The sequence below is a fragment of the Haemaphysalis longicornis genome, unplaced genomic scaffold (genome assembly GCF_048455015.1).
Source record: "Haemaphysalis longicornis isolate Haplotype H1 unplaced genomic scaffold, Haemaphysalis longicornis Haplotype H1 scaffold_9, whole genome shotgun sequence".
Lineage (NCBI taxonomy): Eukaryota > Metazoa > Arthropoda > Arachnida > Ixodida > Ixodidae > Haemaphysalis > Haemaphysalis longicornis.
The window spans coordinates 24,147,675-24,172,950 of NW_027526460.1; positions in this window are offsets into that span (position 1 = coordinate 24,147,675).

The following is a 25,276-nucleotide window of genomic DNA, read 5'->3' on the forward strand; positions in this document are numbered from 1 at the left end:
GCCCAAGCCGAGCCAGCGGCCAACTGCAAGGTTTACTACCCGACTTTGGTCGTACCAAAAAATAACCAAGAGGAAGACCACTGCAACCGACAACATGGTGCAACAAGTTACTCCTCCCATCGTCCTGCAATATCCCCTGGAACCACCATCATTCCGCAGATTCCCCGGCGAAGACACTGAGGACTGGTTCGAAAAAGTGGAGCGCGTCCGCTTTTTTAAACAGGTTTGATAGCGAAGAAACTTCCCGCCATGTTTTCTTATATTTAGAAGATACAGCCCGAACGTGGTTCGACAACCATGAAAGCTTCCTAACCAACTGGACTTTCTTTCAAAACGAGTTTTTTAAAACATTCGCCACGGTCGTGCAGAGAGAACGAGCCTCACTTTTGCTGGAAACGCGCACGCAACACCCCAACGAAGGGATCGGGATCTTCGTTGAGGAGATGAAGCGACTATTTCGCCGCGCGGGCCCCGAAATGACGGAAGAAAATAAACTCAGGTTTCTGATGCAATGAGTGAAGCATAGACTCAGAAATATAATAGACTCAGATATCCCGCGGTAGAAGTGATAAACAATCTCTGGGGAGAGCATTCGCGCTACAGTGGACACGTATGGGACTATACGGAAGCGCTCATATATATATATACTGCGCTAAAATTGGGTACGCCCGCAATAAATTTCATTCGCAACGTCTTAAAAGACCAACCAGCGTGTGACAAAATTCTATAGCCTTGCGGCTCGACGCATCCGCGAAGCCTTGGCAGGTTAGTGCCAGTCCTTCTGAACGCCTTCCCTCAAACACACAAATTAAACACAGGGAACAAATATGGAAGTCCTTCAAAATAATTTGAGGCAACGTGGGGCTACCCCATCACTTGGCTCTCGACGCCTTGAATATACGTTCGCCCTATGGGAGGCAGCTCTGGCCAGCTCCGACACTAAAATTTAGAGTTGGAACGAGGGCACCACTCCTATAGGACAATCGCAAAACCTGTTTTTGTTTTAGTAGACATTTTCTTTTTTCTTTTCCTCCATCTTAAAAGAACGTTCTATAAAGTATTTTGCGTTAAGGCATGTGGCAGTCGACGTGCACATCAGCGACTCACCGACTACCTTCCCGAAAGGTCCCAGGTCTCACATATAATCCGCAGATTACGTATGCCTCCTGATTTAACGTATCGTGACACCAGGCCTACGCTACTCATTTAGTACTTCAGTATACCACATTTTGTGCTGAACGAATTAGCATGCACTCCTTGTTTCCCATTCGAAACTATAGCTCACTTCACAAGCCGAGTGCAGCACAGTGGGTGCTAGACAATTCTTATAGGGGCCACGTAGACCAACTACAAGTTTGTTTGATTCGAAAGATTTGGTGTGAAGCATTGCATAGGGACATCCTTGAACACCTTCACCACCTGGTGACCTTAGCCAAGGTCGGTGTTGCCAGTAGCCTGGAGAACGGGATTTAGAGGACGTCTACAATCCCTATTCCCCCTCTTCCCGCACCAGCGACCTGCAGTCCTCCCCTTCCTATTAAAAGAATCCATCATCATCATAGTACCCTCAGCGCTTATCCGGCACCAAACGATGATTTATTCACTGAGAAATTAAATATTTTAAGCCAAAATTTTGATTCCCACACTGAGTCGTTTGTTTCGAGACATCTGCGATGAGGTTTCGCGGGCAACTACTGAAGTGAACGTAAGTATGCAAACTAGGGCTGCAGTGAATGGAGGAACGTCTTGTTTGCTATCAGTCTTCCTAGATGGCGCCACCATACCACTCGGAACTGCTGTCCACCCTCGCTTTGTTTTTGACCGGATTTGTGCCTGGATAATGTTTGTTACGGTTGATAGCACTCGTTTCGTGAAACACTGGGTATGCTCGACAAACAGAGTCACAGAAAACAATGTCTCTTATGCCAGTTGGCGAGTATAAGCTCAACGCGCCGGACGGTTGTGCAGCTATAATCGGCACAGTGCGGTCAGTATGCACTGGTGCTTCTGTTTACGTGTGCATTCGTAAATTCCACTACTTACCACACCATCCTTACTGCTACAAAAAGAATATGCAATAAATTTAAGCGCAAATAGCTTGTTTTGCGAACTTATAAGACCTGCCTAACTTGCGTAACTTGCGGTTGCTTTTGCCGGCCTCAGCCTGTAATACCTCTTGAAAAGTGGCGCGGAAAGACGTTGACTAAGAAGAGAAATACACAGGACGACGCCAATTTTCAAGATAAATCAACACCAACTCGCCCAACTTACCATCCTGTTAAGCCTGTAATACGTCATAGGTTCTAGTGCGAGAAATGAGGTAGTGGGTCGCATGGCCATTCTCTTCTTTCCTAATTACTTAGCTTATCTGAGTAAAGTTCGCGTTAAGAGTGGCGTCAGTGTTATTCTAACGGGGCAGTCTTTCGAATGAACAAAACTTGCATTTTGTCTGCATGGCCCCTTTACAACCCACCACTTCAGCGCGTCTAACTCAGCGTGAGATTCTATGGTGGCCGGCTGAGGTTGCACCTGCTACTCAGCTGGGGGGGGGGGGGGGGGGGGGAGGAGGAGGTATGGGCTTTTCAAGGTTTCAGGGTAACAGAGTGCGCACAGAGAGATGGCACTATAGAATCAGGGAAAGACCATTAACTCGACGGAGGCACGGAATAAGAAAGTTGGGTGGCAAAAAATGGACTATAGTACAGCGCAGGACAGGAGCGGTTAGAGGTCGATGGAAGAGGCCTTCGCCCAGCAGTGAGCCTAAATAGACTAATGATAATGGTGATGATGATGGCAGCGACTATGATGATAACGATGACACACTACCCCTTTCCCCATGCATTTCTGCAACATACATGCAGCCAACTATCAAGCGGGAATGAAAAAGTAAAAATGAAAGAGAATTGAGAAAATGAGTGACCGATGTTGCTGAATACACTATGAGTCTAGCGCAGTCTGTTGACCAAGAGCGATTGCTTATGGGACGACGTAGTGATGGCACCGTTGGGAAATTGCTTGGCCGACAACCCATTTGCGGCAGAACACCTCATTGTGCCTTCATACAGACATTCCTCCCAACGCCCCGCTAGAGTGCTTTCACCGCAAGGCTTACGTGCCATCCGTGGTCGTTTTAGCTTCTCTCCAGCCACATCCTCCACTCTATCTGCACGCATTGCTGCTAAACTGACGACACGTGTGACAAAGCCCCCAAGGTTTATGAAATAGCTCTTTGATAAGCTATTTTTGATAGTGCTCTTTTGGGTGACGTCAGTACCGAAAGTGAACTCCCATTATTTGAGTTATGTCCTTGATCTTCGCGTTCTCGATCTTCTGTTGTCCATATTACGAGCTTTGTAATTATGTCCCTCCTGCTTGGGCCCTTCACTGGGCCTGCAGTATTATGTAAATAAATAAAAAAAAATAAAAAAATTCGCTTGCGTGTTTCAAGTGTGCTAGTAAGGTCTCCGTGAGCCCGACTGCGGCGGCCGCTTTTCGAACGGAGGCGAAAAGCAAAAACGCCCGTGTGTTCAAGATTTTGGCGCATGTTAAAAATCCCCAGGTGGTAAAAATTAATCCCGAGCCCTCCACTACGGCGTGCCTCATTGCCTGTGAAACGTCGGCGCATTAAAACCCCACAATCAATCAACGTCTCCTTGAGCCGCCTACTTGCTCAAAACACATTTCTTTTGGTTCATTAGCCTTAGAGTGGTTTTTGTAATGTCTCTTGCACAATGTCTATGGTGCCGCCTGAAGGTACGTCACAAACGGCCTCCGCCAAGGTAGCTGGTTTTACTTTAAATTTAACCTTCTCTATGTGTGAGCATGCCGTCGATTGCATGGTGAGAACAGGAATTAGGTTAGTTGAGTTTAGTGTAGGTTGTATCTTTGTGATAGGGTTCGTCCGTGTGTATTTTATCTTCGTTTCACCCTGTCATTGCCCACTATGTTATTTGAGTTAGTAAATTGAGCAATTGTTACCGATAACGTTCAGCCTAAAATTTCTAGTTTTTTACAAACAGTCTTCAGTTTAAGTCAGCTCTTCGCTTGTGTTTCTTTTTGCTTTCATACTCGTAACTGCAGCGTTGTTGATGATGATGATTGCTATTGGTTTCCCCTTTGTAGTGGGGTGATGACATGTCATCTTATGTAGATTTGGATGGATACCCTCACGTTCTAACACTATGTGCCGCATAGTTTCTGTTTCTTTTCCGCAGACCACGCAATGCCCCATCATTTTGTGAATACTTCCCCACAAAGCTTTTAGTTCGGAAGCAATCTGCTCTAGCCGTAAAAAGCAAAGCACTGCCCTGGGAATTATCCTAGGAATTTTCCTTTCTGATGTTCAATTTCTCAGCCCTGTACATCTCTAACGACGGTTTAGCTTCCATTTTTTTCTCTGTTTTTCGTTTCAATCTGCCTTGCCTCTTTTTTGGTTACCTTGGCTGTTTTGGATTCTCCACTGTTCTTTCCGTATTTCATCGTTAGCCTTCTAGTCTTCCTTAACCACTGCGTGTCCACGCTTTTCAAATATAGGTACCTAAAAACCTTAGCTGCCCACCTTCGTTGATCCATTGCTCTCAACCTCATCTCAAAACATATATTTTACTCTGTGCTTCTCGAACCGCTATAAGGCTGGCTTTTCCGCAGTGCAGGCGGACTGTGACAACGACAACGGCGACGCTCACAGTCTTGGCACATGGAAGAGGCTATGTGCGCTACGTACGATGCAAACGAAGTTTATTGCGGTGCTGGTACGCAGTAATGCGTGAGTAATCAAATTTAGTTACGTTTTTGAAAGAATTCACCCTCCAGACATTTGTTAAGTTGCGCAAAATGCGCCACACGATTCGTGGTTGCAAAATACAGGGACTCACTTGCAAAATTCCGCTGAAGGAAGTGGCGGGGGCTCTTCAAGAAGTCCACACAGGCCGGCGTGAAAAGTAGCGAACACCGTGCGTCACTGCACCGGCGGGTCCATGCGGGACTGTGCCACTGAATCGGTTCCAGCGGTTCCATGAAACTCCTCCAGTTCCGTATCGGGACGCGGCCGTGCTACCTAAAACAACCGCCAAGAGAAGAAAAACAAAAGGGAGGAGGGGGAGGAACCGGACGATTGCAGCAGCGCGCTTAGCGTGAGGTGGAAGCGAGAGAGAAGAGGGAAACGAGAGCGGAATCAGCCGAACGGCGCAGAAGCGGAGCGTGCGGCCGACGGAAGCATGACGTCACGGCTGGCACGGATCGAGCGCATTGGCTGCGCGTCACGCCCAATCAGATCAACAGAGCGCGTGTCACGTGGTTCGTCGGTGGGCGGAGCTTCCTGGCGTGCGCGCAGTGAAGTACGAAAACTGGGGAAGGGTAGCTTCGAACCAACACGGTCCGGCTCTGTGTGCAAGCCCCCTTCCCCGGCCGGCGTCGCGCTCGCGACGCCGCAGTCATGAATGTTTAAGCGACCGCTGCAACCTCCACCCCTCCACTCCTCTCGGGAAGCAACGTCCTTCGTTTTGCCTTCGCTTTTTCTCCCTCTTTTCTATTTTTCGCGTGAAGATTAACTGTAACTACACGAAAAAAAAAGAACGTCGCAAATTAAAATCCCAAACTGACTCGCGCTCAGGTGCGGCGCCTTTTGAGGCGACGGCGACGAAGAGGTAAGTGGAGCTGGAAATAGTCGAAGTTTGCGGGGTTGCGAAGAGTGAGAGGGACTACGTCATATTGAAGAAACGTTCGGTGAAGAGCAAGAAGAACGCGCCGCACCTGCTCCAAATTTTCTGTGTCTCGCACGCTACGGCGAGGCTTAAGCGAAAGAGCCACGCCTTCTCCCCCTCACCCTAACGGCAACGCACCCGGCGCAAGAAGGGGCGGGGCCACGTGACCGAAATGGCGGTGCCGCGAAAAGCCAAGAGGGATACTGCCAGGGGCGCCGGTGCATCGCTGCAAAAAGTTAAAAGCTTACTAAAGTTGAGCGGGAGTCAGCAAAAGAAGAAACAATTTGCGCGATGATAGTAGCGGCAGAAAGGGAAGAAAATGTAGCGGATGAAATTTTGAAATTTGCGCGTTGAAAGGCTTTCCTGAGAGGGTAGCCTTGGTCGTGCTCAGATCGATGGAAAAGAAAGCAAAGGGCGGCACCCGGCACATTTATCTCAGCTTCACACCCGGCCTCCGCGGCGGTCGAGTACACATTTTATTGAAGTCGTTTTCTCTCGGTAACGATCGCTGCGGAGAACGGAGCAATGGAAAACGTTCCCTGCTGAGAGAACTTTAAAGCGCTTGCGTTTGCGTACTATTAAACAGTTTGCGGCATTTCGACGCTGTTTTTACCGCTCGCGACCCGCCGGCAAAACTGTACATTTGACCTGGCTTCCAGTGGGTGCAGTGTTGGGTTTAAGTGTTGGGTTTAAGGGCATATGACCGAGTTAACCCGTCGTATACCCTTCCATAAAGGTTGCCTCCTTTCAGCAGGTGCAGCGGGAAAATATTTATTTGCTGCCGTATTCGTATTCTAACGGGAATTGCGTCTTCAGTTTTCATCTTTTTTATCACACAGGAAAATATCCAAAAGGTTTGGCTTCATTTTATTTACGTTATTAGTGAGCGTCAAAGATGGGCTTCTAAATTTTAGAAGGGCCAATTTCATAAAACAACATCAAAAAAATTCCTCGGGGCGCTTAAGTCTGCGTATGTGCTTTATTGCGAAAGCGTTGTGTCTTCCCTGACGATGCTCATCAAAAGATTTCTTCTCTACTATATCGACTGCCTGGGCGTCATGGTGGTTTCGTGAAGCTACCACAATACACATTTGTATGTCCGCAAAACGGAGTTCTGGATGGTCTGACGTCTGGTAAACAATGCAGACGAAGGAAGGAGTGTTCATTCATATGCAAAACTTGAGTTTCTTTTCAGTGTCGACAAGGAACTTCTCAATGTCGTCAAATCTTGTCAACAGTGTCGACAGGATTCGCTTTCCCTGGAGGCTCCATTTGGTTTGCCCATGCTGATTTAGAAAGCAGATTTAGGCTCACCAGGAAGATGGTAAAGCTTTGGGATTGGACGTGGCTACGGCCTACGTCAGTATACGGGAGTATTGCTCCATCGCTTGAAGGCCTGTAATTAACCTCCCTACATATACGCCCGAGCGCAGGAGCCCTTAGAAGACTGAGATTTTTTTTTGCTTAGGTAGTAGGCGCCACTCAGGCTTGTTCCCTCAGACCGGATGTATTCCCCAGGGGTCTCTTCTTTCCCCAGCTCTGTTCAATATTTTACCCAGCTTAATCCCACGCGACCCGGGGGGTAACTATGCTTATACTGGGGAAACCGCGTTTTTTTTTTTTTTTTGCATTTGAAGAGGATTTGCCAGTCCCTATACTAACGTCTTTAAAATTATCTTGACACAATGGCTAGGTGGCTCCGCTCACTGGACTTAAACCTAAATGCAAGAAATGCTCTCTATTGAAGTTTTCCCTCCACGACAAGATGCTTCAATTTCTATTTCAGACATAAATCATACCATTAGGCGAGGGAGTTCATTGAAATACCTTGGCGTAAAGTGCGACATTACACTGAGGTGGTGCTCTCACATTGAGTCCATAGTATTAACTGGGGAAAAGGCTCCATGTCGTGTTATGAGGCTATCGCTTACCGGAAATCACGAATGTGCATCCCGAGAGACATTGCTGCTCTGGTACAAGGCGCATGTTCGCCCCTTCCTAAAAGTTGGCTGTGCCCTCTTCCCAGGCTTTTCTGCTTGAAAACTGCGACCCCTTTTCGTGCTAGAAGTTACTCCCTGGCAGCGGCGCATCCAGAAATATTTTTTCCGGGGGTGTTATATGCCCCAGACAAAACCAAAATCATAAAATGCTAAATAGCCTGTGCGCAAACATAATTTCATTTTAGGAGCGAAGCCCCTTAGGGGCTGGGGCTGTTGGCGTCTCCTGTCGTCGTCGTAATTGTCGTCTCATGTATATAGTCATGGTACTAAAACACCGGGAAACTCATTTACGCCTCGCGCTAAAACATAACGCGTACTAAAAATAACACCGGGACACTCGTTTACGCCTCGTGCTAGAGAGCTTCGTGCTTCAAAGGCAAGAGACTTTTACAGCAAAGCTGTATACCTCTACCCCCAACGGTTTCATCTTCGTTTGCAAAAACACCAAGGCGCCAAGAGTGCACTTATACACTGCATGCTTCGCGCCTCCCCAGGTCTCACGTTAGTGGAGATGGCCCGGGATTTTTTTCATTTTCTTATCTAATTGTGATTTTGTTTTTGCACATTAATATACCGTTGCGGAGTGTTAACAGCGTGGACGAAAAAAAGGTCGAATGTGGAGGAGACCGAGGGGTGATTTACCGCTCAGAAAATTTGGGGGACGGTAGTGTTTTGGCACTGAAACACCCAACCTGTTACGCCCCTGCTCCTTGGGTTGCCAAAGTTTGTTGATGACACGCTACTCTGCCTCGCGGCTCAAATTCCATCACTATAGGTTTCTCCTTCCATTAAATTCCATCCCTAACAGCTCTGCCGGTGCAAGCGTACCCCAGGATGATAGAATCGCTGATTGAGATAGGGCTGTTCGTATTGTTGCAATAACCCCTTCCACTCTTGACACCCAATGACTTCCCCATGTTTTATTCATGAAGTCAGTCCTTTACATGGAGTAGGCTTCTGTACTCAAACGTCGGCCCGTGGACGACACATTTCCGAAGAATGCTGAGCTGCTGCCTGGACACGTGTACAGAGCATATTCGATTAACATACCGGCCATGTTATTGCCAAACACGAAACTACGTGGAATTTGCACTACGGACCTGGAATGGAGTTTCTCCTTTATGCTGCCACATCCAGAATCGAGACAGAACTTCTGCCCATGGCTCTGGCCGTGACAAAATTTCCTAGCTCCGTCTCAAATATAATTTTAATAACAGACTGCCTGTCTCTTTGTACTTCGTATGATGAACCTGAAAAACCTATTCATCTAAACACTTTCCGACATTTGTTTGCAGATCACGCAATCTCAGTGCGTGTTCTGTGAATGACTACAGGATATTCCGCAATGCGGCTACCGCGATCAATGAGATTACGGATTCGTTAGCTGGTTTCGCTTTAGATGGTCCTGCAGTACATGTGTGCCCTTATCCGACCGTATACGACGATATTGCCTGCTCAGTGACCGATCCAACGCTGTCATGGACAAGCCAAAGTATGAAAACATAGCACTTAAATTGAACGCATCTGTCTGTCTTTCACAGCCCTGAGATGCCGCCTTCTTAACTTAAACTTACATTTTTAACATACCCAGCTTTCTCACTCATAATTCCTACCTCTCGGGAACCCAGGAAAACCACTTCAGGAAAGTGATATTTGGCATAAAGCAAGACGTCAATGTGAAGATGAAAACACTAAAATAACTTTCCAGGATTCTGAATATTTTTTGTGTAATTCGCTGAGTCGCGCAACGTGCGATACTTGAAACTGCGCACAAAGCAAGTTCCCTCCCCCTCCCCCCGTCCCCCCATTATTAGCTGCGCAAAATCTTTCCATTTCGCTAGAAAACTACAGATTAATCACAGTTGAAAGGACTTCCATGAGCGGGAAAGCTGCACATGAAGTAGGGTTGGGCGTCGATTAAAAATGCTCACCCAATTAACCAGCGGGGTTTAATCGGTTAATTATTCAAATAAATGGTTGCCTTAGTTTAAGAAGAAAAACGATAAAAATAATTTTTCATTTGTAATCTTAATATGCAAAAGCAAAAGTAACATCAATATGCTTCTCAGCCCGTTCACCGACATTCGAAATGAGGCAAGCAGACCATCATCATCATGGCGCTGATTCGGGCGAGACGCTTATCAGAGTATACAGTTTAGACGAGTTGGTACGTATAACGGTCGATGCTTGAAGGCGCCGTCCGAGACGAGGGACATGAAGAAGACACGCAGCAAGTTGGAAGTGAGCGCTCTGTGTGTCTTCTTTATGCTTTGGACGTTTATTATCGCGTTCATTAAAACTATTTCTACAACCGGGAACATCGGCACTAGCCATTATTAGGTGGGGCACCGATTAATCACGGTCTACCTAGACCAGAGGTAGTTTATATACAGCGGTAAAATGGTGTGTGTGGTCGCTCGAAATTTTTTCTACCGTGTATATTTTTATCAAGATTAGCCATTTTCCCGTCAATATTGAATATCAGCTTGCAGTTTTAATGACTATCATCTCTGAGCATCCTTAATTGATTGATTGTGGAGTTTAATGCACTGAAGCTACTCCTTGGCTATGAGGCGCGCGGTATAGTGGCGGGCTTCGGATTCATTTTGATCATATGGGGATCGTTACGTGTGCCGAAATCTCGACACGCATACGCGGGCACTTTCGCTTTTTCCTCCATCAGGAAAGTAGTCACCGTGCCCGGTATCGAACCCGCACCCTGGGGTTCAGCAGCAGAATCTGAGCATACTTGCATCATTTTTTATTGTGACGTAAGCCGAGTTATTTGAACACATCCTTGACACGCTTGCACTGCGCACAATTTCAACATGGCACCCTATAGTTTCATTTTGCTCGCATGACTTCACCTGATTGACCGGTTAAAAAAACAAATCGCGACTACGTCATTAATCGGTTAATCGGAAAGTTAATCGATCAGTCCCTTACCCCTACATTTGAGCATGGTCTGAATTGGCATCAATGGACGCTTGCTTGACTTGTATACCCATCTTTCACTGCTGCCGAGGTTGCTGCCTACAATGATGTAGATAGGCCACCGTAGTACGGTATAGTGTCGTGCAGAGGGGCCTGGGTCGCTTATGGCTATTGTACCGCTGGGTTAGGCGGGTATATGCAGCTCTGTACGTATATGTGAGGATGGGAACTCGAAAACGAAAATCCCGAGGTAAAAGGTAAATGTTGGCTAATGCACTCCTCGGGCCGGCGTGTTACCATTCTTTGGCCTAACGTTACAAGAAACCCTAATGTTGAGCCTTAAGACGTGCCAAGCAAGTTCGCGAGCTCATTATACGCCAAGCTCATTATACGCCAAGCAAAACAATTATGCGCTCACAGGTATACCTGTGAGCGCATAATTGTAGGTACGTTTCTGTTAGCATTATAGTTAGTGTCACGTTAGGCCTAACGTTCCCGGGTAAGCGAGCCAATATACCGCTGCGGGTGGCATCGCAGCGCGCCGACAATGGGAGATTTAGGAGCCGTTTTGCTGCTACAGACGCCGGACGCAGCTTCTTCGCCAAATGAGCCATTTAATGTTCTGACATAAAAAAAATGCTGGTTACTTGGATCCGATAGAAACCTGCATTGTTTTACTTTAATAGGGAAAACAGCGACCTTTTTTCATCGCCGCTTTCACCGCGCTGAAGCGTGCGGATAGCTTTAGTAAATGGGGAAGGCAAGGTGTATACTATAGTTCAAGGACCAGTGTTGCAGCCCCGCTGCCACACCCAAAACTGCCGTAAAAGTATACTGGCCCATTCTTAACATGCATAATGACTATATATACAGATACCGTCCTTGCCATGGCAGAGAACGCGCGCAGGCGCAGTCTTGCAACGGGTAAATGGGTTCGAAACGTCAACGCCGCGAAAAAGCAAAAAGGTATTTTTAAAGTTAAGGTCTCGATAATGTGTATACAGTGTTAGCTCTGTCGCTACCGGCGCAGAGACAACCAGCCACGGCAGCGTTTGGGCTCGAACCGTTTTTTTTTTTTTTTTTTTTTTCAGCCAGCGTGAGCGCACGTGAGCCTGCGTCCCGTGAGGATCACCCGGGGTTGTCCGGGCGGGCGCGTGGGCTTGCGCCACGCCGTGAGGATGCTCCCGCCTTCGTCGTTGTCGTCATCGGCGCGGCGGATCCTGGCGCGAGGATCGCTACAGCTCCTTAAGAAATATTGAGGCCAAACAAACACCGGGGAAATAATTCGGTAACACATAACCGGTTAAAACTGCAGTGACAATACAAAAGAATAGCGCGCTCCTCATCGCCCGTACCTTCCTAACGTTCATCTTAAGCGCAAAAAAACACACGGACACAGAAGACAAGGACAAGCACTTGTCCTTGTTTTCTGGGTCCGTGTGTTTTTGTGCGCTTAAGATGAACGTTATGGAATACCAGCTAGCCCGAACGCAAGCTCTTCATCGCCTGTGTTGCGTCGGCGCGTTAAACCCTACAATCAATCAATACAAAAGAATAAGTGCCCATCCCTGCATCGTGAAGACAGAGTCAACAAAAAAAAATTAAAGCAGCTCACACTAACGCGTAAGACTTGACGGTAGCGAAGCTGTACGCAACCTTCGCGACCATCACGGCGATTTAAGTCCACGATTGCAGCCAATTTGCTTTTAAGTGCGAATGCACTTCTTAAGCGAGCCTGAATCGTCCGCCGCCGTAGTCCGCATAGCAACAGTTGCGGGTGCGCGCGCTCCTCGTCTTCCTCCTCGTCTTCCCTAGCAACGGGGGGAGATGGGCGCGCGCTACTCTCCTCCTCCTCTCTCCGCTCAGTGACTGCGGGTGTTGGGCGCCTCCTCATGGCACATACCCACGTGAGGGATTGATCAGGAATCGGGCGTGAGAAGGGCTAATGCACCCGGCCGCCCCGGCACCGCCGCCGATGCGCCCGCCCGCGACGACGCCGTCGACGAATACCACTTTGCCCGGAGCGGAAGCCACGGAGAGTACTGCGGGGTATACCTCGTGGGCAACGTCTACGCCGACGTCGTCTCTCACGCCGTTGCCACCTCGCCCGTCAGGGACGAGTCGCCCTACAGCATGGTCTACACCAACGCATACTGCGGCGACGGTATCTTCGTGCTGACCGCCTACCTCGCACCCAACCTCTCGCGCGAAGCGGTCCTCCAGTACGTGGACGCGGCCATGGAGAGCGTCTGCGCGCGTTCCAAACCCTCGGATCCCGTCGTCTTGGTCGGCGACTTCAACGTCGACGTCCGCAAGGACGGAGAGTGGTTGGTCGACTACATGCACGCCACGCACTCCATGTCGTGCGTACCCCTCGACTCGCCCACCACCATCAACGGCGGTTTCATCGACCTGGCCTTTGCGAGAAAATGCCAAGTCCGCACCGTCCTCCAAGACCCTTTGACGGTCCATTTCACGGACCACAAAGCGATCCTTCTAGCAATTAAGTACAACGACAACACAAATAGGTGTCTGTGAATAAATGCATCTTTCTTTTAAGTGCGAATGCAACCGTGCATTCGCACTTACACACTCTCCCCCTCGGGGAAGTGCGAGGGAATTTTTTTCTTCGCTGCCGCAACGACCTTTACTCCATCATTGTTGCATATTGTGAGCGTGTGTGAGCGCATTCAACCTTAATTGGCACTTGTTGCGCTGTAGGACCTATATATATGCTGTAGCCCTACCAACCGTCAGTTGGTAGGGCCAATCTCTCATGTGTGCATACCCATTATAATCATCATCTGTACATAATCATCATCACGAGTGCCTTGTTCTGTCGAGTGACAGACGGGCTGATTAAAACCAAGACCACTGGTACTGCTGCTGACTAGTGTGGGATCTTCCCTAGCCTTACAATTGATAAATGTGTGAGCCTCCTTCATGTTTTTTTTTTTTTGAAGTGGTAATCATCTGACATCACCTCGAACGCTCGAGCTTTTCTTTTTTTTTTTTTTCCAATCTTGGCCGATCTTCCTAAGTGGGTATGCTTGGCTTGACAAACATGCACCGGGCACACTGGGCGGTCGCCGCGAGGCCCGCGCTCACGTGCGCTCTGCATTTTCTTTGTATTTTTAAAACTGCGGACACAAACGAATAGATCAACAGCTTCGCTGTTAAAAACAACAATAATAACGGCAAATCGTCAGCGCGCGGTACAGCCAAGCGCCTTGCTGTTAGCTTTCATTAGCGGGACATACATTTCTTGCGCACAAAACAATGACAATGCCGCAACAGCCATAAGACCCGGCTGCATTTTCTAGTCCCATCTATACCAACGCAAATTTGAAGAAGTCAGGAGCGCCGGACTTCGTTTCGCCGACGCAGGAACATATATTCCCTGTTTCCCTATTAATTCTCTCATACAGACGGCCATGAACTCGCATATACGAGACCAAAGACATTTGGGATAATTTGCGAACATAAAGAAACTGGTTTGGGGCTGTTAATTTCTTCCGAAGTGGGTGCGTCGTCAGACCACTCAGCGTCCTGTCGCGACGAGTGCGATTGGTGTTTTTTTTTTTTTTTCTTTAGCTTATGAGCGTCTATGTTTGCAGTCGAAGCTCAGCAATAATCCCTAGAGAGGAGCCTAGAGTAAACTGCGAGCAGTTACATCGTTAGGAATCCCGACGCCAGCAATAAACGTGACGACGCCGAGTGCAGAGTAGCAAACGTTTTGCACTTGACTACCCATTTTATGTCCCGTTCTCCCATACGGCCTTGTGCGATTTTGTTAGCGGTTAGCGCGTCGGGTTCATGTTGCGGAGGGCAGGGGTTCGATTCCCTAAGCGGGCTGTTTTTTTTTTTTTTCGCCGCTCCTAGATCGTCTCCGGGGTGTGTCGGAACGGAGCAACCGTTTGTCCCCTAAGGAAGAATGGTTGGGGGAGTAACCGTCCCTCACCTAGCATTTACTCCCGCAGGGGAGCAATGGTTGCGGCAGTGCAGTTAGTCCACCAAAGGAGTAATGACACTCCCCCGTTGCTTTCTTTTTACTAAGAGTGTACTCCAGATGCATATCCAAGTGATGAGACGTATAAGCTTTAGGTCCAAATGAATGTTTTAAACGGCGTGTGACTTTGATAGTGCCCGAGTGCTAATAGCACACACTGTGCACGTTCGTTTTTATATCTCCCCATAGAACGCCTCGCGTTTAAAATATACATAGATGATCGGGAGTTTTCGTTCGCTGACATGAAAACTGCTTGAAACCCTTGCCCCATTAGCTTGTGCACATAACCGAGAATGGGGAGACACATGGATGAACGAATGATAGATATACCGCCAGTGGCCGCCGCCTATATATAGGCCGCCGTTATGGCAGGAAATGCCAGGAATGAAATGCCTACAGCGGGATCCAGCCAATGTTCCAGTTTTTGTGCGCGTGGGGACATTGTCAGCGCAGAAGCTAAAAGCAAAACCCGTGAGTTGGCACTACAACTCGGGGATGAATTATATCGCAATTTATCGCGGGGATCAATTATATCGCAAGCGTAATTTTACCGTTTCCGAAGGGGGAGTTCCCCTCGCGGCTTCCTTTTCTTCTGGAAGCACGACGGCGAGGGTTCCATGCAAGTTTTTCTGGCTTATAAAGACTAGGATGAGGCATGTTACCACTCTTGATTTCTGGATTATTCTCACTGACTCCCAGGCCGCCTACCGGAGCTATGTAAAAGGAAGGGTCTGTTCTATAGCGCATCGAATTCTTGCCAGCATGGCGTCAGGACACCTCCCAAATGTCACAATAGTATGGACTCCCGGACACGGCTCTTTTCGTGGCTATCAGCGAGCTAACGCTGTCGCCCGAGCCCATGCCTCCCGGGCGCCACTGGAGGATTATTGCCCAGAGCCCATAATGTTGCAATACAGCGCAATGCTACAACACCAGCGACCCCCCCGACAAGCCTTTCCTCCTCCACACAAATCCTTAACGAGAGAAGAGGCGACGTTCTGGCGTCAACTACAAACTAACACCTTCCCGCACCTAGGAAGGCTGCACTCCATGTATCCAACGATTCACCCTTCAAACAAATGCCCTTCCTGCCCATCTGAGTACGCCTCTCTTTACCACGTTACGTGGGCCTTCCCCGACATTCCAAACATTCCCTGAATACCCAACCCAACTCTTGAGCAGTGGAAAGCTGCGTTGCTCAGCTCGGACCCGCAAGATCAGCGACATCTGGTACGACGGGCCACGAGTGCAGCCAGAGATACAGGGGCTGTAAAATAGGGACACCTCTCCTCCTCAAGCAAACAACACCCTTTACTAACCAGTGTAAAATAAAGATATTCCTCTTACTCCTCAACTGCAATAATAGCGCATTTTTCACTGACCACAACTAAATAAATCATGCGTTCATAGGCCACGAAGGGCCGGCGTGGTGGATGGAGAAGTAAACTGCCCTAGCTTTAGGCCCGTGCTCCAAGGCCGTTTACGTTTTCTAACAGCTCGGTGAAGCGCAACTCAAAAGCATCTCAAACTACAAAGAGGTCTGTGGACCCACATACGTTAGTTTTGTGACGAATGCCACCTTCAGGCACTGAACATCCTAGATAGTTGTTAAATCTTTCGTCGAAGTACACGAAAGACCATCAAGACATGCGTAAGACCTGTCTTTCTCAGATGAAAACGTAATAGCAAAAGGGAAGGCCCTTGCAGTAACAGAAAACGCGCCTGAGGTTATATATACGATCCACACGGTAAGAACACGTCAGTTCAATTCTGCAACAATGGTCAAGGCACACTTCTGTCTGCCAGGGCATTGCGATATAAATAGATACACCGTAACAGTATCTGGCAAACGTGTCTTCTTACAGAAATACAGATGCTCAAAAGTATAGATCTAAGTAATCGAAATACTTTTGTGTATCTGTCGCCCTGGTCCAAAGGTGTACGAGAAAATCTATTGGTGGCTAACGTGAGCATAGTACGGTGACCGCGCTTCTCCCGAGCAACACAGCATATCCTCTTCTCTTGCGTTTTTCATCGATCCCAAGAACGTCAGGCGAGAGTAATTGTCGTCTTGCTCCTCGTGCGGAACGGAGAAGCAGCCGCAAATTTACTTCCAGACTCCGGAAGTGCAGATTCCGGGATAATTAATAATTACGTCTTCATGTAGCGGTCGCTTTCTCCGTGAAATGAAATTTTCCTTAGTGCAGTGTTCCACTCGTTACATCAGTCCTTTACACAACTAGTGCGAGCTGACGCAGACGTAAAACAATTCAAAAACAGTCAGCACGTTCTATACTAGTGTTTCTTAACGATGATCGTGCCGAGGTCCTCTTCTGGGATTTCAAAAATGATGGGGGACCCCACGATGAAAAGTGCTCATACGTGTCATAATGTCGAACATTATGACACGTATGAGCTGACTTCGCAGCTGAGTTCGACCACACGTCTATTTTCATGTCAACATTTTGTGTGCCTGGCTTTCTCACATGATTTCAGTGTCCCGCAAAAAGCCGACTTTGAGTACCTGCTACGCAGGAAGGTCTACAATGCATGTGGTGCGGCAAAGCCAACATTTCTATGTGTTGGCGGCAAGCTCTGGCTAAGAGAAGAAAAAAAAAGGAAGTGTAGTGGATGGACTCGCAGACCCCCTGAAGTGTCATTACGAACCTCTGAATTCCACGGACCCTCATTTAAGAACCCCTGTCCTACACCACTTTATCCAAATATGACAAGAGACGCAAGTGTAGGCGCCCAGTCACACGTGCTCGGAGCAAGAACCTGCGCGCAAAATACAAAGAGGGCCACTAGTCCGGAAATGAAGCCCTCAAGTCAGTGGGCACGTTGTTACTTCCGCTGCTTCGCTATCAAACCGGAAGGCGTCATTCATGCGGAACCAACGCTGTCCGTGTGAACACATGGGCAACCTTGTGGAACAATATCCCGTTGAGCGGTGCCGGACATTGAAGCGAAAACGGTGGGTGTCGTTCGGCAGTTAGCCTGCAGTGGAGCGGACGGTACGCTTTAGAGGGGCTTCCTTGACCTTCTGGGGAGCTAACGGTTTTACTCCGAGTGACTAAAACAGCCGTCATAACCGCCCAAAGGCATTATTTCACAAGCCTAAAGGTGCAAAACGTGCTTGACATCCACGCAGTCTGCGTTCCGTGCAAGGCACAATAATTGGGTCCTACGCTGTGAGTGTAGAAATCCTGCTTGAAATATTATTCTACTGCAAGAAGCAGAGACAAGCGCTTTTTTCCGTTATTTCTTCCTTGGTGGTCCTGCTGTCTTACGGTCCTGCGCCGGAAATAAAAGTGTTCTTTTGTTTAACACTTGATTCGAAGCACTGATGGCATGTGTATAATTTCCTATTCTTTCAGGTTTAACCATTTAGGTTTCAGGTTTAACCAGCCCTAAGGCAAGTCTGCACTTCCTGACGTTTACAGGTTTGTTGATGTTTACATAGTGAGTACGCTGCTGAGCGATCCCCATCAGTAGATTTATATTTACTTGGAACGATGTCTAATGCCCATGCTGCTTTTAGTAGACACCGCCTTATGAATGTTCGTCTATATACGTTTGCTTTGCTCCCAACTGAACATTTATACCTCCTTCTGTGTACGGGCACGCATTTTATAGCTGCAATGTGAAGGCGCAACCATAAGTGTGTGTAGTTACGGGCGTCAGAACAAGCTTTCATAGATGAATTAGAGACTCTGGGGTCTTCATTTATTAAACATGTACGATTGATTATGATGATGAGAAGGAGGAGAAGGAGGAGGATTGATATTGGTTTCCCCTTTGTAGCGGGGTGATGACGTGTCATCTTACCAAAAAAGGACTACTATACGGTATACCTATGTTTTATATTCTTGATTTAATACTAGCGCTGTTTCGAAAAGATGTCTTCTTAGCAATACACTGTTGTATAAAGTGAAGCCGACATTAGTATGAATAGTGAAAGTTTGGGTTTTGTAAGCTGGCTTTCCTACAACTATTTGCAGTGAAGCTTAATGCGTATACATATTAAAACAAGGCAGCATGCGGCAATAAAATAACGGGCAGCAAAGACATCACGACTGGACTAAATAGGAGTGCAAACAGACCAAAGAGCATGCTAAGGAATGCTTAAGTAGTGCAATTAAATGGCTAATTCTATGCAATAAAATATGCTTTCGCCGGATAGACCGTGGTCGGCTCAGCCAAAGTTGCCAAACCATCTGTTTTTTTATCATCTGTGTTTTCCAAACATAAGAACACGAAAGTGTCAAGTACGGCTGATTGAATCGAATTAGCCGAGCTTTCGAAACTGATTAATAGAAGTAAAACAAACGACATTCGTGCATACAACATGGCAGTGATAGAGGAAACGTTGGAAATAGGGGGAAGCTTAAAAATAACTAAGATAAAGCTAGCGGCAAAGTACGCACTCAGATACGAGCAGGGTAACATTACGCACAACTTGGACGAGATAATAAAGGTAAGAGAATGATTCTACACCAGGCTGTATGCCAGCGATGTTAGACCAGAAGAAAGTACTTAGAGTACAAGCTAAACTTGCGATGTCCCACTAGTAACTAAAGAGGGGGTATGAAAGGCTCTCAGAGGCTTGAAAACAGGAAAAGCTGCAGGTGACGACGGCATAACCGTGGATCTTCAGAAGGAGGGAGGAGATATCGTACTGGAAAAGCTTGCTGTACTTCTTTCGCAATGCTTGAAGTCTCAAAAAGTGCCCATAGCCTGGAAAAACGCCAACATTATTGTGATTCATAAGAAGGGAGATCCCAAGTACCTCAAGAATTACAGACCAATCAGCCTACTCTCAGTTGTTTACACGCTGTTTATCAAAGCTATAGTAAGACGCATAGGTGACAGCCTGAATTTTCAACAACACGAGGAGCAGGCTGGGTTAAGGAAAAAGTACTCAACCATGGATCACACCCATGTCGTCAATCAAGTGATAGGAAAATCCGCAGAATACCACTCTAACTGGCATTTATAGACTATAAACTATTCCTTACTCACTGCAGCACTAAATGACCAGGGAATAGAGGAGACCAACATAAGATTTCTACAATACATATATAAGGAATTCACGGACAGGATAATCCTCCACAAGCAAATGGATGAATTCCCGATCCGAATGGGAGTAAGACAAGGAGATACCATCTCGCCAAAACTATCATGGTATTTGGAAAACTTGTGTGGGAAAGTATGGGATCAGGGATACTTAGGAAATACTTGAACCATGTGAGGTTTGCGGAGGACATAGTCTTGCGGAGTGAGAAAGCAGATCACCGGCAAACAATGCTTGAGGAACTACAATCAGAAAGCACCGCCGTGGGGCTAAAAATAAACATGAATAAATCTAAAGTAATGAGGAATGAGCATGCCAAAAACGTCCCCTTCAGCTTAGAAGAAGAAAGGCTTGAAGAAATTAATGAATACAACTACCCTGGACATATGGTTAGTGCTGACACCAACCACGAGAGAGAAATCCGGCGCAGAATAGGTATTGGTTGGGGAGTACTCGGTAAGCACTCCCAAATAAGGAAAAGTAAGATATTTCTGTCACTCAAAAGAAAAATCTACAGCCAGTGGACACTTCTGGTTATGACATGCGGGCCTGAAACTTGGCGCTTTACTAAACAACTAGAAAGCAAACTTATGTCAGCTCAACGGGCCATGGAACGAATAATGTTAGTGTAACAGACATAGACAAGGAACGAGCCACCCGGACCAGAGAACAGACTAGAGTAGGAGATATGTTGAAACAAAGAAAAAGAAATTGACTTGGGCCGCCCATGTAGTGAGGCGAACCTACAACCGGTGGACAATTAGGGTAACAGAGTGGATACCAAGAGCCCGGTCTAGATGAAGGGGAGGGTGCATTATCCCGATGGAGGGATGAAATACGGAACTTCGGAGGTAAACTGTGGACTCGAACAGCGCAGGACAGGAGTGGTTGGAGGTCAATGGGAGAGGCCTTTGTACTGCAGTGGACATGAGTATGTTGATGATGTGTTATCTTCAGTCCACCGAAGAAAAGAAACGTGTTATCTATATTATGTCAAATTAAACTGTATTATGAGCTCCTCAAACGCAGATTGCTGCCCAAGTTCCTGCCCCAAACGACTTCCAGTTTGGTTGGTTACATGTCTATTGTTGCGCGTGATTCAAGTAGCAGACAGACCCAAATGTAGACACGCAGACACAACTCATAATTTTTCAGCAGAAGTTCCTCAGGTAAGAGAATCCATTTTACTACAAAAAAAAATTAAAATGAGACACGCAGCTGCGGAACAAACTCATCGGAGTCAACGGTTTCAGGAGCCCACACGAGGCCGGCTGGTGTTTAAGCTTCTCGCTTCTTAAGGTCAAAAAAAGCCTCCAAAAGCGCGCGTGCGGCCGCATAGTGTGCCACCTGCTTTTTTTCCCTCGATTACTGGCGGCGATAACGTTTGAGCACCGAGAAGCCGAATAGTGGAGGAGCATATAACGGTTTCCTCTTCCCTCTCCAGATGATGAAGCCACAATTCGGCTTCGAGGCGAGCGGCAAACACTAGTACACCGCAACACAGAGGCTGACAGAGCCCCTATACGGTCATGAAATGGTCACGAACGCCTCCTCGTGGTGGAACTGAATGCACGTAACCGAGAAACAGGGAAACGAGTGCAGCGTTTTTGCCCGCTTCTCTGATGCACGCTTCGCCGTCGTGTTTGAGGCAAATACAAGCGGGGCGCAAAAAAAAAAAAAAAAAAGCATGTTAGCCAAGGTGCAAGCCTCCGTCGAACGGTTACAGCTGCAACCACCGTGGAGTCCCCTCAGCCCTGGATTAAGGCGCGGGTTGCCTGTCGTCATGAACGGGATCGTTGGGAGGGGGAGGGGGTGTGGAGGTGCGAAACGCGACCGCTGTAATTAGCTAATGGTGGGTCGTCGAACAGCCCTCCGCTGCTCGGCCCGTAATTGCCGGGGGCGTTAATGGCCTCTTTAAGGTTAAGCGGCGGCGTTTGAAAACTTCATTTCCTCTCCGACACCTCCAATTCGTGGGGGGGAGGGGGGGGGGAGATTTTTCCCGGTACGCACGCTCGTGCCAGTCATTTCTTTTCTCTGCACTTTTAGTGTATGGGCCTGAGTGTGCTTACGCGTGCACGCGTGCACGCATTTCGACTATAAAGCAACGCTTACATCGCTTAAAATTCGTTAGCTTCTGTATTGTTTTACTTTCATGCTTTCTGTTGTACGCAAAACATTCAGGCCGTTATTTAACCTCTATCACACCTACGGTTTCCGATTTTTGCCGCCAGGACTTGTAGAAATGCGTACCGCTTTTCCCGACCGCATATTTTCAATAGGTATTAGATGTGCCTTGAAACATTGCCAGTAAAAAAGTATTTATGTATTTTGCATGTTTGTGACTTTATACGCGTTGGGCGCGTGGAATGACCGTCTTTTCTATGCGATATCGTTGTTACCGTCGCCGCTTCACAATTATTCTAATGTGGTCTAAAAAAAAAGAAACCTTGGAACAAGCTAATTGAAAGAGCATATGCGCGTATGGATTATATTTAAATAGTTTCATTTATAAAACGCTGTGTATAGAGTGCCGTCCTACGGTACCATAAGCACTCTACTAAAGCGACGTCCATCGGCATTTCGGTGAAAAAAAATGTCGCGTTTGGCACTACTTCGCCTCCACTAAGGTAACGTAACGTACTAACCTAACCTAACAGGACAAAACCAAACCAAACCAAACGAAGTGACAAATTATCTGAAACGCGAAAAACTATAATCTAAGACATCAAAATATAAATAACGAAAAAAAATAAAAGTAGCGCAAGCCGGGTTCGAGCCACCGACTTCAATAACAGTAACTTAAGACGGAACCTTTACACCACAACGGCAGACGCTTTGTCATGTATCAGCCCAGCGTTAAATATTCGAATGTTGTCGGACGGCACTTTAGCCTTGCTTGGGGCGCTGAGCTGGAGTACCGTCGGACGGCACTCTAGACACTGCGATAAAAAAAAAAAGAAATATTTGGATCTCGTCTTTTTCGTTGCGTGCTTCCACTGCAAGTTCGCTGCGTTCATGCACCGATCGCTAAAGGTAATTTCGTCGCATTCATTTATCAAAACTATTAAACAGGCGCACGCCTGGTAACAATTTGTAGTTCATAATTACCCTTTAAATATTTCTTACCATATTCCAATATTTGTTTGACTAAAATGAAGGCCTTAAATGCCAAAGCTTTCTTGTTTCTTTACCTTCGGGGCTGTATTTCTCAACTCATCGCATAACAAATCTAGAAGATAAACGCACATTAGTTATATGATGTGCTAGTTTTTCAGACACTAGCATTTTGCTTGCTTTATAGCACTTTTCTTGCTCTATAGCGCCATCACGCTTAGGCAGTGTAAAAAAATTAGCAGTGGCTTAGCTCGGCTATGGCAGGATATACGTAGCGTTCAGCTGGTTATTCTTACCTTTCCTGGTTGTCTAGGATTAGCTTGATTATCATGCTTACTGCTGCTTCAATTAATGACACACACATGGTATGCGCATTATGTGACGCATGTATATTTATCAAGTGGCTCCAGCGCAGCGTCACCAATCGCCCCAGAGCTAAGCTGGTTCCACAGGCGCACGCCGGTGTTGCTGCGACGCACGAGCCATCGGTTCCACCCCGGCCACCCCTCGCATGACCATCAAGTGGACCGGGTCAGCACGTGCGGAACGGCGGTCGGCGAAGGCGCTGGGCACGTGGGTTGCGTGAGAGACGCCGGGCATCGAGCAACGCTCTGTGCGCCGTGTGACGTCACTGCTCCTAGCGCATGCGCAGCACGGCTCTCCAGGAGCCACGCGAAACTGCTCAACCTCGGCCAGTGTAGCTCACGCTACAAAAAGTTTTTTTCCCTTTATATTTATAGTGCAATGGCAGGAGATGGGGAGGAAGGGAAAGTGCGAAGGGCATGTGTTTGCGAAATATAAAATTCTTAACTGGCTTCTAAAGTTACTATGTATATTGGAGCCTTGGTAACTTTACCTACCCATTAGATAAAAGAATGAACGGATATTTTTTCCTGAAAAATTGTTCAAAGCCAAATTTTTTATCCGTAAAATGAAACAAAAAATTAAACAATATTCGGCAGTACCCTTGCCAGAAAAATGTACAGGAGGCGAAATAAAAAACCAAGTACTAATACAACACGAAGTCAATAAATATCTATGTGACCAAGAATCGCTGTGCACGAAGGGTATACGCGTCGTGTAGTGCAGATCACGAGAGCAGAAAACGATATGTCACTCGAGGTATAGAACCCTTTCACACGTTTCGTTTTTGTGTCGGTACTACTTAAAAATGCGGTGGCTTTTTGCCACTGTCCCCCTGCCGCCATCGGTGACAGACAGGGTTATACGCTTTTGTTGAAAAAACCCGGTGGAAAAGAAAAGGGCCGAAAGGTCGCGCTGGCGCCCAGAATTTCGCTATACACAAAAGGCATAAAAGCACAAAGACTAAAAACAGGTGTAGGCACGAAGTAGAACGTTCACCTGATGTAAGGCCGAGATTTGTACCACCACGAAAATAAGCTCCCTCGCTTACTTTTTTTAGCTGCATCGCTGTAGGACGGGGCAGCGTGCGCCGTCCTCGACGAGGGCTTTAATCGAACATTAGAGCCACCGGGCAGGTGCTCGATATTTCCCGACTTCACCCTTTTTGTAGAATTTTAATGGACAGCGCCAGCCATTAGGGGATATGGGTCATGAACTGCCGAAGAAGGCAAACATAATTGCCGGCACTTGAAGGGGTTTTATATGCGAAGCGAATACTTCCTGCGATACGGAGTAAAATAATGCGGCGCTTAACATTCCTTTGGTTGAGTGGTCTTTACAAAAAAGTTGCAGAATAAGCAACGCTTTCAACTAATTCGTATTATACGAACAGCTGTCGTCTTGATACATTCATCCGATAACATGGCAGGGATAATTTTACATGCTCTTCAAGTGTTTGAAATGCCATTAGCGTTGCCGGTAACTAATGTTTGTTTCGCACGAAGCCACGTAGACGGGAAACAGCTTGAAGAAAAGGCAACGCAGTTTTCAAAAGTTGCAGTAACGAATGTTCCAATCTGTATAACCTAAGCGCTCTGAATCTGTAGTTCTTATTTCTGGCCACGATGCCTGTCTCCGAACTCAACAGACCAGTCATTCGTGTATTCCGCCCTCAAAAGCTTAGCGAGCGTTATAGGTGCACCTGACCCCGACTATACGACGTGCCTCTGTCAATTTCGATGCTTAGTTGGTAAGCCTTACCTCGTAGTTTCTGTGGGGGAGCAATTACGCATTTCCTTTTCTCGGTGTGGTTTCCTTTCGGCCTCATGGTTCACTAGTAACGCATAAACTACCCCTTTCACTGACTGCGCACCACTGACGTCACTGGAAATGACGTCAAAATGACAACGAACATGAAGAACGGGGAAAAAAAATATTTTATTACAGATTTTGTACTAACAGAAATATTTGTGCATCCGCTAGTGAGAGAAGTTTCGGGGAAAGGGTGATTTATCACGCAGATGGGCACAGCTGGGCTCTAACCAGGCGTTCACGGGGCTCGAGACTCGCCTGACGGTTG